This window comes from Callospermophilus lateralis, chromosome X (genome assembly GCF_048772815.1).
Source record: "Callospermophilus lateralis isolate mCalLat2 chromosome X, mCalLat2.hap1, whole genome shotgun sequence".
NCBI classification, from domain to species: Eukaryota; Metazoa; Chordata; class Mammalia; order Rodentia; family Sciuridae; genus Callospermophilus; species Callospermophilus lateralis.
In genome coordinates, this window is record NC_135325.1 from 92,068,852 (window position 1) to 92,083,798 (window position 14,947).

A 14,947-nucleotide genomic window follows, 5' to 3' on the forward strand; every position below is an offset into this window, starting at 1 on the left:
ACTTTTCCCCTCCTAAACTGGCCTGAAATCAAGCCCCATTCTTGGTGTTGCAATCCTACAGTAGTGGTACATCAGCAGGCACACAACTACCTTAAACTCTGAGGAAGGAAAATCCTCCTTCTAGAAGAATGATGGTCCAAAGAGCACAGAGGGGAAAGTCTGTTGCTTACTTTCTCCCTATTTTCCTTCCACTTGCCCCAAGAACCAGATGCAGAGAGTTTGTATCAAAGTGAAGGGCAGGGGGCCTCTTCCTTTTTAGTGTGATAATCATGAAACAGGATTTTGTGAGATGCAGAACATGAGGAAGACCAGGGAGTATGAGCTTAAAAATGGAATCCCACAAGGTTGCTAATGAATGCTGGACCCACATCAAAATTGTGTGTACATTGATATTTCAACACAAGACCTCAGATTGGTTCATGGGTGGTACACAATGGAAAGATCTGAATAATACCTCTAAAGCTTCAGAAACTAAACTTATGATAGAAGCACAGCTAAATGAAGGCATGATGAAACATGTAGCTCGATTGTTTATAAAAATCTCCCTTAATAAAGACGTTTGAAAAATTGTTCCTCCATTAAAGATAATGAAGGACACAGGCAAAAATGGTCAAAATTAACTTTTACAGAGCACTGAAAATTAAAGGTTTGCATCAGTTTGAGGAAACAGGTAGACCTTGGTAAGAAGAGTGAATTTTGTGCCATTTTAACATACACCTTTGAATACACTTTTGCCCAGATCTGTGTAATAGTATTCTGTTTATTTTCATTTCTATTTATTCTATTGCTTCTCCATTCTATTTACTTCTTAAAGGACATATGGAATTTTGTGTGTGTATATACATATGATATATATCATACATTTTACATATGTTATATGATACATACGTGTGTGTATGTATATATGTGTGTATATATGTATATATATAAATATATATAATCAGACAAACAAAAATCATGACTACCAGATGAAAAAAAACTTGCGTTAGCTTTGTAATTATGGTAGCTATGAAAATAAGCAACCTAGAAATCACTGGAGAAGGAATAATGTGTTTGGAGCTCTCTAACAGGCCCCATTCCCAGAGAACTGTCATTATTTTACTTATGTGGGCAACTCCCTAGAACTCCACCCACAGGAGTTGTATTTGTCTTATGTAATTCAAAGATTTCTCAGTAGAAACAGTGTTTTTCCAGGGGACAAACATTGAATAAAATCAGGTAATTGTTAACATCATAGCTGACTGATGTAATGATAGTAAAGCAAATGAGCAGATGAAAAAAATATTAAAGGAAACCATGGGAAATGACATGACCATAGGGGACTTTGAAAATTTCCAAAATATTCTTGGGTCTCTAAAAGACCATACAAATATGTACATGTCCAAGGAAAACCTTAAAAGACCATAATTTCTCACCTCTTGCTGACCTTGAGGATCTTCACAAGTAGGAAAAGAAAACCAAGACAGAAGGGTAAGGTGCCCCCAAACACTCATAGATTCACTCTGCAAGAGTGTGAGAGACATTAGTTCCAAACCATTTAAAAAAATATCTGTCCAATCACCTGAAAACCATGAAGCTAACTAAGCAGAGATTTCGGTACTCACACAAGACAAAAACACAGAGTTCACAGAGCTAATTGAGGAAAGTCCTAAACAACAAAGAATAAACAAGCATCAAAATCAACAAATTCTAGGGAGAAGGGGTGTGATATATACAATTCCTACATTATATTATTCAACATATACAATTTTCAGCAAAAAAATCATGAGACATGTAGAGAACAGGGAATAAGGCCCATATACAGGAGAAATATCATAATGTATATAAACTGTCTATGAGAACACCCAAATATTGTACATAATAGGCAACAATGTTAAATCATCTTTATATATGTTTTAAAAAAAACTAAAGCACATCATTTAAGGAACTACATAAGAAGGGTAACTGATCAAAGAAATATTATTAATAAACATATACAAATTATAAAAAATGAACCAAATAGAAATTATGGAATTGACAATTACAGTAACTGAAATGAAAAATTCACCAGAGGGACTCAACAGTAAATTTGTGCTTGTATAAGAAACAATCAGTGAACCTGAAAACAGATCAGTTGAGATTAGAAGGCTGAAGAAAAATGAACAGAGCCTCAGAGAAATGTAAAAACCATTATATATATCAACATACATATTATGGGAACAGAGGAATGTAAAAACCATTATATATATCAACATACATATTATGGGAACAGAGGAAAGAAAGGAGGTGTAGAAAATATTTAAAGTCTCACAATTTCCTCAATTGATGGCAACCAATCTGGGCAACCAAGAAGCACAAGAAACTAAATAAAATATATGTATTAACCTGTATTGTACTTCATAAATGCTTTCTCGATATCTTTTGAGGTCATCATCTGGGTTTTGCCCTTTATTCTTTTAATACATTTTTAAAATGATTAATTTTCACATGTCAAATCATCTTTACTTCTAAGATAAATTCCACTTGTTGTGGAGTCCCACTATCCTTACCAAGATTCAGTAGATATGCTTCACATTTTTTTCTTACTGTATGTCCTTAAAATTATTTGCATAGATTTTTAAATGGTGGTTACTTTCAAAAATAATTTTCAATGAATATGAATGTTTTGCTGGGAAGAGAGACTTTGTAGCTCCTTACGCACCATTTTGTCTCAATTGATTTCTGGCAAAGGAGCAAAAGCAACTCAATGGAGAAAAAAATAGCTTTGCCAACAAATGGTGTTGGAAAAACTGAAAATCCATGTGGAAAAAAAATGAATCTCAAGTTATGTCAGACATATTATATAAAAATTAACTAAAAAATAGGTCATAAATATAAGTGTCAAACAGAAGATTATCAAAATTTTAAAAGAAACTAGAAAAATATGACTTGGGTTAGGTAGAGTTTTCAAATATGATAGCAATAGCATGATCCATTATAAATCAATAAATTAGAATTTCTTTAAATTAACTTTTTTCTCTGCACAAAGACACCTTCTAGAAATTAAAAAGACAACCCCATGCCTGGGAGAAAGTATGTAGAAATGTCATATCTTTTATATCTGAAATGCATAAAGACCTCTCATAATTCAGTGATAAGAAAATAAACTAATAATGTGCAGATGATTTTAACAGACATTTCACTAAATAATCTATATGGATGTCAAATAAACACATAATAGTGTTGTTCAATGTAATTAGGCATTAGGGAAATTTGAATTAAACTCTAAATGTGATATCACTACAGGCTTGCCAAAATGGAAAACAAAATCTTTAAACATATTTAGTGCTGTGAGGATGCAGAGCAACTGAAAAACTCCTATATTGCTGGTGTGGGTGCAAAATGGTATAGCCACTCTGGAAAGCAATTTCTTATAAACTTAAATACATAATTACCAAATGATGCAGAACTCTTACACTAAATATTTACCTCAGAGGAAGAAAAACTTCTATTTACATAAAAACTTTTACAAATATTGATGAGAATATAAAGAATTTGGAGCTCTCATATACCGGAGGCAGGGATATAAAAGCATATAACCACTTTGAAAAACAGTATAACAATTTCTCAAAAAGTAAAACAATGTATTACTTTACCTAGAAGTATGCTCCTTGGTATAAAACCAAGATAAATAGAAATATGTCTATATAAAAACTTGTACATGAGTATCCATTATAGCTTTATACATAATTAACAAACTAACATTCTTTTAAGAAATAAACAGAATGGAGAAATAAATGATGATATAACAATTAAAAGATTTGAACCATTGACCTGTGAAACAGCATGGATGAATCTCAAAGACGTTATTCTAAGTGAGAGAAGTCAATTTCAAAAGGTTATATAATTTGTATGAATTTATTTATGTGACATTTTGGAAAAGGCACAACTATAGACAGAAAAGAGATCAGTGGCTTCCAGGGTTTGGTTAGTGGTGGGAAGAGCCTTTGACTAAAAAGATGCACTGTAAGGGAATTTTTTAGGGTGACTGAACTGTCTCATATACTAATTGCTATGGTGGTTACAAAAATATTTTCATGTATTAAGCTCAGAACTATAACAACATAATGTTAGTTTTATATTACAGTAATTTAAAAATTTAATTGTTAAAGCAACAATTCTAAATTTTAACTGGTATACTAAGTGTATCAAAAAGCAAAGGTCTATAATTGTCAATTATACTAACTGATGATTAATACAATTTGTTGCTCCAACAAAGCTAATCATCATTCTAGTGCATTGAAATATTATACAATAAATATGCAAACAATATTTTTCTATAGTTGTACATAATCCCAAGGAGATTCTGTCAGATTATATCCTTCCTTTCTGCTTTACTTGTTTCTATGTAGTAAAGTTGCAGCTAAAGATCTTCCTATCAATATCTGATATCAGGACTTTTAATTTTTTATTTTTAATTTTCATTTTCAGTTGATGTCATTCTTTTCTTATTTTTAAAAAATTATTATTATATTTATTTTTTAGACAGAATCTTGCTTTGTTGTGTTGCCCAGGTTGGCCTTGAATTTGCAATCCTCCTTTCTCAGCCTTCAAGTAGCTGGGATTACTAGCTATGTGCAACTGTGCCCAGTTGGATATTAGGGCTTTCACAAACAGCCATTCCTCCAAAACTTTAAGCCAACATGATAAGGCAAAGCATTGCAAATACAAAGTCAACTCATGTGAACTTTTTGTTTTTTGGGGGTTTTTGCAGGATTGGGAGGAGTGTAGAGGATCAAACTCAGGGACTTACACTCTACCATTGAATCACAACTCCAGCCCTTATATAGACTTTCAATGAAATGATTTTTTTAAACTTATGTCAATAAGAAACAAACCCCAGAAGAAGATAGAGATGTTTTAACATGGAGATGTTAACATGATGCTCAGGGAAGGGCTGAAAAGAGGAAGAGAGATGGGGAGACAAATGAGAATCTTGGGGTCAGGGTTGTGTTCATTTTGAGAACACACAGGAGATTCTAAATTATCTTTTTTCATTTTAAATTTGAAATGTTTAAATAAAATTAAGTATGAAATTTTTCACATAGATTCTACAGCATTGGTAGACAGACTCAGTTCTGTATCTCTGTATCTTCTGAACAATAGTCAAATGTCAAAGATTAGGGGCTGGGGTTGTGGTTCAGCGGTAGAGCGCTTGCCTAGCACATGTGAGGCCCTGGGTTTGATCCTCAGCACCACATAAAAATAAATAAATAAAATAAAGGTATTGTGTTCAACTAAAACTAAAAAATAATATATTTTTTAAAATGCCAAAGATCTGTCCTATAGTATGGCCCAATTCAGAATCCCCAAAGCAACAAAAAATATGTGGTAGGTATAATCCAATTTTCTGAGGTAGGAAAGACTTTCAGAAAAATTTTATTTATAAGTAATATGGAAAGAGAGACTTTATATTGGCACACATTAAACTAGAAATTCAGTTAAATAGAAGTTAATTCCTCAGCACTCTTAATGGATTTTCACTCTATGTGATATCAGTGTTTGTAAAATGTTTCTTAGACTCATTTAATGACCCTCAAACATTATGTTGCAACAGAATGAAGTTGTGTGGGGGTTACGGGGGGTTGTGGTTAAAATGAAGATCCAAGGCTCTGTCTTCAGGAAATTCTTATTTTGCATTTCTGAGTCTAGAAAAACTGCTTCTTTAAAAATATTTCCCTGTGATTCTGATGTGGATGATCAGCAGACTACATTTTTATAAGATGTGTGCTCTTTATAGCAAATTTTTACAAGATTCCTTTAAAGAACAATCCCTTCTGAAATTTTAAGGTGAATTTTATGTATTGTCTCTGTGCAGAAACACTTGTTCTCCCAAATAAAAGACCCAATTCACTAAAACTTTCAAGGTTGTTTGAGTATTGTTTTGTTTCCACTGAATTTACCTGTGACTTTGGAGTTCTGAACATGATATAACCCTATGCCCCTGGTTATAAAATCCTGTTATGTAATTACACCATTCTAGTCATTTTAACCCATGTTTCAGCAATCTCCTTTCCATATCAATTCTTCTTTGTTGTTTTCTAATTATAAATGAATGTTTTTCTGTTGTTATCAACTGTTTCCATTAGTTATCATGTAATAACAAAACAATAAACTGAGAGGCAGCACATATAAGTTCTGCCAAAAAATAAAATTATGACACATATAATTTTGAGGATCTAATTGGCTCGTATTTGAAATTCTAGGATCCAGCAACACTTTCATTCTACGAAATAGAATCAGTATTACCATGAGTTGAGTAGAAGAGGTTGGCTTTGTAGGCAGAAAAAAGCTGAAGAAAGTAGAAACAGGAAACAACAAGCAGACTGGTATTCCAGTGATTTATAGGGTTAAAACAGAGAAGACTTTCTTATTATGTCAAGTCAGGTTGACTGGAATCTCCTGGTGTTTTGTTGTTGTTGTTGTTGTTTAAACTGGTCTGTTTCAAAGTTCAATTTGATTATGTGACACTGAGCACAAACCACTCCATTCTCATTTTTTAAAAAAACGTATTTTTAGCTGTGGATTGACACAATATCTTTATTTTTTATGTGGTGCTGAGGATCGAACCCAGTGCCTCACATGTGCTAGGCAAGTGCTCTACCACTGAGCCACAACTCCAGCCCTCCATTCTCATTTGATCTGTCTGCTGGGGCCTAGTGCAGGAAGTGCAAAACAATTCATTTAGCAGTTTTGTTTTGACACTTGCCTACCAGTTTCCATATATGTGTACATTGGAATATATAACTTCTGACATCTTTTGTACATCTAAAATTCTGATTATCTGATTTATTTTAGAAAAAGTTAAACTGTCCCTTCAAACTTTTCATTTAAAATATTACTACAAAACTATGGACAAAGTGCAGCATTTGTTTAGGAAACTATTCTTTTCACACTCAGAAGTTATAATTTACACTCTGGAATAGCCAAAGTAAAATAAGAATTCAAGTCTTACAAATCTTATAAAACCATAAAAATTTCATATACAAATTTATATAAAATTCCCATTTCCCTCATCTTATAGAACTTAAATTGTTGGCCCTAACAAATCATTTTAAGAATCAACCAAGTGAGAAATAATAGTATATTGGTCTAAGTCTGCCCCAAGGCTAACCATTTATTAATTTTCTTTACAATAAATAACAAAAAAAATCCTTCTGTTGTCAGCAAAGCTCTTACTCAAGCACAAGTTTTGGGATGTGGGGTTAGAGCTATCAATTATGCCTGTAGAAAGTTATTATGATCTCAAAGTTCTGGTAGGCTATTCCCTAAAGATATTGTCTCAAAGTGTTGATGTGGTTACCAGGGCAAGAAAAATGATGTTTTTATCAGGAAACTCTGTAGAAACTAAACTTATTTTTCATTTGAGTCTATATTCTCACCAAAAATATTGTTTAAAATTCTGGTCCTCACACTTAGCAATGTCAGAGCTAGGGAAGATCCAGAGAGAAGAACTTCTAAAATGAGAGAGGGAAAGGAAAGGCATCTATTACATTTAGACTAAAACAAATATGATTCCTTCAAGATGATAACTGAGAGGAGAGAAATAAATTTTTAAATGAGTAAAAGGATGGTTTCACTAAGAATTGGGAAATAATTCTTGAAACATGAAAAAAATGATAGCTAATACTTTTTCAGGACTTGTTCTGTGCCAGGTACTTTTTGGACAACTTTATATGTATTTTCTCATTTAGTCTTCACAAAAATCTTAGGGAATAGGGCGTATTAATAGAACCATTTTAAAGATTAGGGACCTTAAGCACAGACATATTTAGGTAAATTGTTTGAGGTCATATAATAAGTAGCAAAGCCAGAGAGCAACCCAGAGATTCTGTTTCCAGAACCTGTTTTTATACTATATTATACTGCATATTATTAATAGGTACAAATACATGTTATTGTTATCCATTATTCATCTATTCATGCAACAAGAACTTATATTGGGTACTGAGAACTGTGCTTGGCATTGGGGATATAGAGATCAGCAAACCAACTCTAGAAGAAAGGACAAATGAAAAATTTCATAATGACTTCATACATGCTATGGAGGACCAAGATAGTGTGGTTTGTTCCGAGTTCTGGGCAAATGGAGAGAAAGAGGAGTGGTAGGAGAAATGGTTAAAAGAGAAGGAGTAACCATGTCATAAACAGTGGTATTGTTAGGTAGCTAGTCAGCCATGTAGGGAAAGACATGAGCAGCAAGAAGACAATGAAGGGTAACTGAAAACCACAAGGATCCTTATCAAATACACAAGTACCTGAAAGAGGTGGACCTGGCATGTCAAAATCTTTCCCAATGATAATTAATTATGTCTTCTTAAGAAAAACTACTGGGTGTCTATGACTCTTCCTTATCGCCAAAACTATGTTACAACCACTCCAATGTTACAAGTATGTTACAACCACTCCAATGTTACAACTATGTTACAACCACTCCTTGTGACCAGGACATCCTAGACCCTAACAAAAAAAAAGTTTTCTGAGGTTATTCAAAGGGTAATAAACAGATTAAGGGAATATAAGAAATTGATTAAGGACAATGGGATCCAATAATCCTTAGAAACCTCTGACTTGGTAAGGGTCATTTTCCTTCTCTTCTCTCAGAGGACACACTCTCTCCATTGCTACTCTGAACAACGTGTCTGAAATCTTCTGGCATGATCACAACCAGTGAGAAAAGACCACTGTGGCTGCCTTGGCTCTGTGGTAGGACTTTGCCCTGCAACAATATGAGAATTTAATAAATGTGGACTTTTATCTTGGTGAGTATAAGAGACTCTTGAGAAGAGTTTTAAGCAGGAAAATCATGATAATATTTGTATTTAGAATGATTACTACTGTTGTTTCTTGGTGAAAAGTTTGGGGAGGGACCAAGAGAAACTAAGGAAATCTATAAAAAAGATATTGAAAATATCCAATAAAAGATAACGGTGGTTACTAATAAGATAGGACAATAAGAATGAAGAGGAAAGTCAGTGAATTTAAAACATAAAAGAGAGGCTGATGATAACTCAGTGGTGGAGCACTTGCCCAACATTTGTGAAGCCCTGGGCTCAATACTGAATATGGAAAAAGATATGCATATGATAAAGAGATAGAATTGACAGGATTAATAAGTGGATGTGACTGACATAATCCTGTAATGTTTGGTCAAAATTAGGCTTCAAAAGAAGCAGTACAGGTCAAGGGAAGAGGGGTGCATGTGTGTCTGTATGTGCTATGAGTCAGGTGGAATGGTAGATATCCTTTTATGACAATGTCTCAGTTATATGAGATAAGCAGGTCTATATATAAGTTTAGTTCTCAGAAAAGATTTTTGCAACAGATACAACTTCTGGAGTCATCAGCATTTTAATGAGCATGTTTGGCTTTTCTTAAAGAAGAATGCATAAGAATGCATAGAGGGTATTATCAGAACCTTTATCCTTAAGACAGTGGTTCCCAAACTTTACCAAGTCTCATAATCACTCTGAGACTCGGAAAAATGCAAACCCCTGCATGAAGAGATTCTGATTTAATCCATCTGGGATAGAACTCAGGAATCTTCATTTTAAAGATATTTTAAATGGTGCTAATGCAAGTAAATCACAAAATTCAATATGAAAAACAAAATGAAAGGCCTAATATGTATAATATTTGGAGGTTGAATGTCCTCTGAAAATCCATGCATTATAAGGTTTCCAGGGTGGTGCTGTTGGAAGGCTTTTAGAAGGAGGGGGCCCTGTGAGAGGTTCTTAGGTCTTTGAGGATATGCCCCTGAGGGAGATTGTGGGACCCTGGCCTCTTTCTCTTTCTTGTTTTTGCTTCCTTGCTATGAGATAAGAAGTGTGCTCTGCTACATACTCTCTGTCATTGCCATCTGTCAAGCCCACCAGAGGTCCAAAGCAACAAATCCACCAGATCTTGGACTGGGACCTCTAAAGCTGTGAGCCAAAATAATCTCTTTTCTTTATAAGTTAATTATCTCGAGTATTTCTTTATAATGACAGAAACTGACTAACACAATGTGTAAAGGAATAAGGAATCATTAAGTGGAGTGAGCAAGAAATATTTTGCTTATTTATATTCATATTATTTTGTCTAACTCTATTCTTTGGAAAAAACATGGAAATATTATTACAAATGATTTACATTTAAGATTCTAGCTAACCCTTAAAATGAAAAAGTAGTTCATATTGATATTGTAGAATTAATTCCTATGATCATTCTTTGATACCAAGTAATTAAATTCAGAAGCAATCATTGTCAGGACAAATACACTGTAGAAGATCTATCTGAATTTAAATCATAGTTTTCTTACATGGCAGCATTACAGCAACAATAAAATAATCTTATCCTCTACTGATAAAAATACTTTAAGATCCACTTCTAGGTAGCTCTTAATTTTTTTCAAGCCATAGCCAAATTTAAACAAAACCACCTCATGAGAATTTTTTTTATCAACTTTGATGCACACTGCCATTAACCAAACAAAACATTATGTTATTCCTACTTTATTAACAAAATGAACTATGCAATAAGAAGGTATTAAAATATTACTGATTCAATTTAATCTGGCAATGTTTGACAATCTTGGAAAATATGAGAAACCTGGAACAATAATTGCTGCCTACACACAGTGACTTATTATTTCTGCTGCACTTGAAGTTTACAAATGTGAAATTGATGTGTCTTAGCAGTTCTTCAATTCATCTCTAAGTTATATTTTGTGATTAATGGTTTATAGTGGGAGCTTTTAAAAAGTTCTTAAGAGAAAATGCTATATTGAATTAAGAAAATGCATAGATGATTATAAAGATAACACACTGAAACTTCCTCTTGAATGATTTGACACACTAATAATATAATCATTTACTGTGCTAGGTGGAGCGTATATAGTATAATTAAAGTGGACATTTAGAAAAAATTCTAGGGGGAGAAAAAGAAACAAGTATGTCTTTTAGCAATATGCTATATGCCATTTTCCTTAGACATTTTCTACTTTTTAAAGTAAACTTTCTTAAGAACTCTTAAAAGAAAATTTGCTATTTGGAGACACTAAAAATTTAGACAATCATGCGCTTGAGTGAAGCTTAGAAGGCTAACTGGATCAGTTAATTATTTTATTTCAATTAACTTATTATAAAAGAATAAATGAACTAAGAGAGGGGATCTGATTGACAGATCAGAGTAGAACAGAGTTGAAAAGGAAAGGAGTTGATGGTGAGGGAAAGAGTCCTATGTTACCAGAGAAACCTTCATTGTGTTCAATACAGTAGCTTCTATTGGTTTATTTGGATTCTCTTGTTTTCTAGAACTAGGGGGAAAAAAAGTACAAACAGCCATTCAACAAAAAAAATAGACATGTAACCAAGGAAACCCTAAAAGGTTCCAGTGGGGCCTTTAATCAGTTGGGCAGGAACACCAATAGGCTAGAGGAGGAGAGAAAAGTTTGTTATAAAAAACAAAAAAAGTTTACATAGCATGAAATAGGTGGGTGTTGATGGACATAAAAATATGCATACAAACCCCTAAGAGCACTTACAAACAGCATAAAAATCAGTGAAAGAATTTTAATAGATCCTTTCTTTAGAGGTAAAGAAATGAAGATAAAAAAGGGTAAGTAGTAGCAATATAGTAAAGCTTTCCTTTGGCCTTTCACAGGTCAATCTCATTCAGCAAGGGTTTGGATTTATGCATTCTAATAAAATATAATGATAATCATATTTTCATATCTCCTGTTTCACAGTATGTTTTAAACTCAAGGTATCACTTTATGGTCTTTAAAATTGACTATTAATTCAATTGACTAGAAAAAATTCCTCAAGAATGTTTACAAAAGAATAGCATAAATGGTAAAGTATTAAGCATTGCTGGCACATTAGTATATCACAGAAGAAAAACCATGTGATAATATTAGATAACAATAAAAAACCTAAGAGATAAAATTTCCAAAACCTGTATATCAGGAATAAATTGTTATAAAATGTAGCAAATAAAGTCTCCTTCACATTAAACACACATTCACACATATACATACAAAGCAAGTCCCTAATATAAAGCTAATATGTACTAAATTCATGGCAGAGACCAAACAATTTTACTGAAAAACATTAATATTTTAAATATTTCAATTTATTTGGAATTAAAAATGACAAGAGAATCAAGAAATATGTTTTAAGGGACTGGGATTGTGGCTCAGCTGTAGAGCACTTGCCTAGCATGGGCGGGACCCGGGTTTGATTCTCAGCACCACATAAAAATAAAGGCATTGTGTTGTGTCCATCTACAAAAAAAAAAAAAAAAAAAAAAAAGATTCATTCTCATGCGCACGCTCTCTCTCTCTCTCTCAATTCTGCAACTTGTATTTGGGGTAAAAATGGGAGCTGATAACCCATTTGAATCAAATGTATGGAAGATGATATGCCATGAGCTTTGTAATGTTTTGAACAACCAATAAAAAAAATATTTAAAAAAAAAGAAATATGTTTTAAGAATAATAAAAATTATTGATAGATATTTAAAACATATTCATGAAAGGAAGTAAAACACTTAAAATAAAATCTTGTTGCTCCAAGGATAAAATTCTGAAATAGAAAAGAAAGACCCCAAACAAAATCAACTACATGCAAGTTTACAAGATAACATATGCTAAAGGCACATTAAAAACAGTGGGAAAAGGAAGGATTATTTTTGTATGTGGTGCTGGAAAAACCAATGAATTATTTGACACAACGTTAAGTCCCTTTCTAATATTTTAATCCAAATTAATTCCAGATAAAATAAAAAGACAAAGCTTTAAAGATAAAAATTTTAAAGGACTGACTGGAAAATATTACTGAATATTTATATATAAAGAGAGGGCAATGGAGATTCTAAATATGGATTTGAAGGCAGGAACCATTAAGAAAAAGACTGATGGATTCCATTATATGAACATGTTAAGCAGCTGTATGCTCTATGTCCAAAAAAGAAAATAGTAAGGATTCAAATGCAAATGACTAACTGGAAATGGAAAATATTTCCATATGACCGAACAGTTACATATTATGCATGTAAAATTCCATCAAACTGGTATAAAAACACTCAGTGGAAAAATGTGCAAAGGGCATGTACAGACTACTTGAAAAAAAAAAAGAAAAAATAGAAATGACAAAAATAGTATAAGCTTGTTTGATTTCATTACTAATCAAATAAGTACAAACTAAATCAGAATTAGTTATCTTTCACTCTATATTGGTGTAAGAATGGGGAAGTGAATGATCTCATGCACTGCTGGCTGGAACGCAATATGGTATGACCTTGCCGTGTAACAGTTTGGCAATATGTGTAAAAATTGTATAAGTCCATCAACTGAACAATATTGCAACTAGAAATTTACCTTAAATAGATAATTTCATTAAAAAGGACAACTTCAATTGTTTACAAAGATGCATGAACAAGGATATTCAGATGACATATTTCTTTTAGTAGAAAAAATATAATCACCCTTAGCCTGTATCAATGTAGTTCCCATGAAATAAAACATATACAAGTCCTATGCTGCTGTTAAAATTATTTATACACACACACAAACAAACTCTCTCTCTCTCTCTCTCTCTCTCTCTCTCTCTCTCTCTCTCTCTCTCACCCATACACCTTTTCAACACATTTTAAACAACGTTTATGAAAGTGTAAATAATATAAAATTAAAATCACCCATCTTAAGTGACTGTTTCAATAAATTTTAAAAAGTGCTTACAGTCAGGTAAGCATCATCACAATTAAGATGTAGAACATTTCCATCATGGGAGAAAGTTCTCTTATGCCACTCTTCAGTCAAGTTTCCTGTTGTATTCTGGCCTATGGCAATTTGGTCTTCTGTTATTATACCTTAGATTTACCTGTTTTAGGATTCTTATAGACTGAGTCATGAATTATGTAGCCTTAAGTGCTTGGATTCTTTTACTTAGCATGATACTAACAAATGGATATACCTTTATTTGTTTTCTTTTTACCACTGAGTAGCATTCCATTGCATGAATGTATTCCAATTTGTTTATCCATTCACCCAATAGAATTCCATCATATGAATGGACCATGATTTATTTATTTACCTATTGAGGGATATATAGGCTGTTTGTAAATAAAGCTGCTGTGATTGGTCACATATGAACCTTGGGTATGCATGTTTTCCTTTTTTGAGGGGTAATTAACCAGGAGTGAGATGCTCAGGACCATATAATGGGTCTTTTATAAGAAACTACCAATTCTTTCTCAAAGTTACTGGACCATTTTTCCATTCCTACTCACAATTAATGAGATTTTCACTTGCTCCTCAAGCTTACCCATGGTTATTGATCACCTTTTTAAAGGTGATTCTAGAGGGTTTGCAGCCACTTTTAATTGTGATTTAATTTGTGTTTTCTTTAAAATCTATGATGTTGAGCATCTTTTTATGTGGTTACTTGCTATTTGTTTATCTTCTTTGGTGAAGTGTCTGTTCAGTTTTTGCCATTTTATTGGATTCCTTTTGTCTATTTTTGAGCTTTAAGAGTTCTTTCTATATTGCAAGTTACAAACCAGTTATCATATGTATGCATGTATATATTTTTCTCCTAGGATGTGGCTGAAATTTTCTTTGCTTAAGATTATTTTTTGAAAAGCAAACAATTTTCATGAACTCCAACTTTTTAATATCTTCTCTTGTGGTTCATGCTTTTCATATCTTATCAAAAATGTTTCCCTAACCCAAAGTAACAAAGATTTTCTATTGTGTTTATGTATAATTAATCTATAGTCTTAGCTCTTAGGTTAAAGTCTAGGTCCACATTATGTTAATTTTTGTATATGATTTAAGGCATGATTGGCAATTTTTTTTATAAAGGAGCAGATGATATTTTGGCTTTACAGGTCATATAGATTTTCTCCTAACTACTCAACTCTGCCAATATAGTAGGAAAGCATCCAT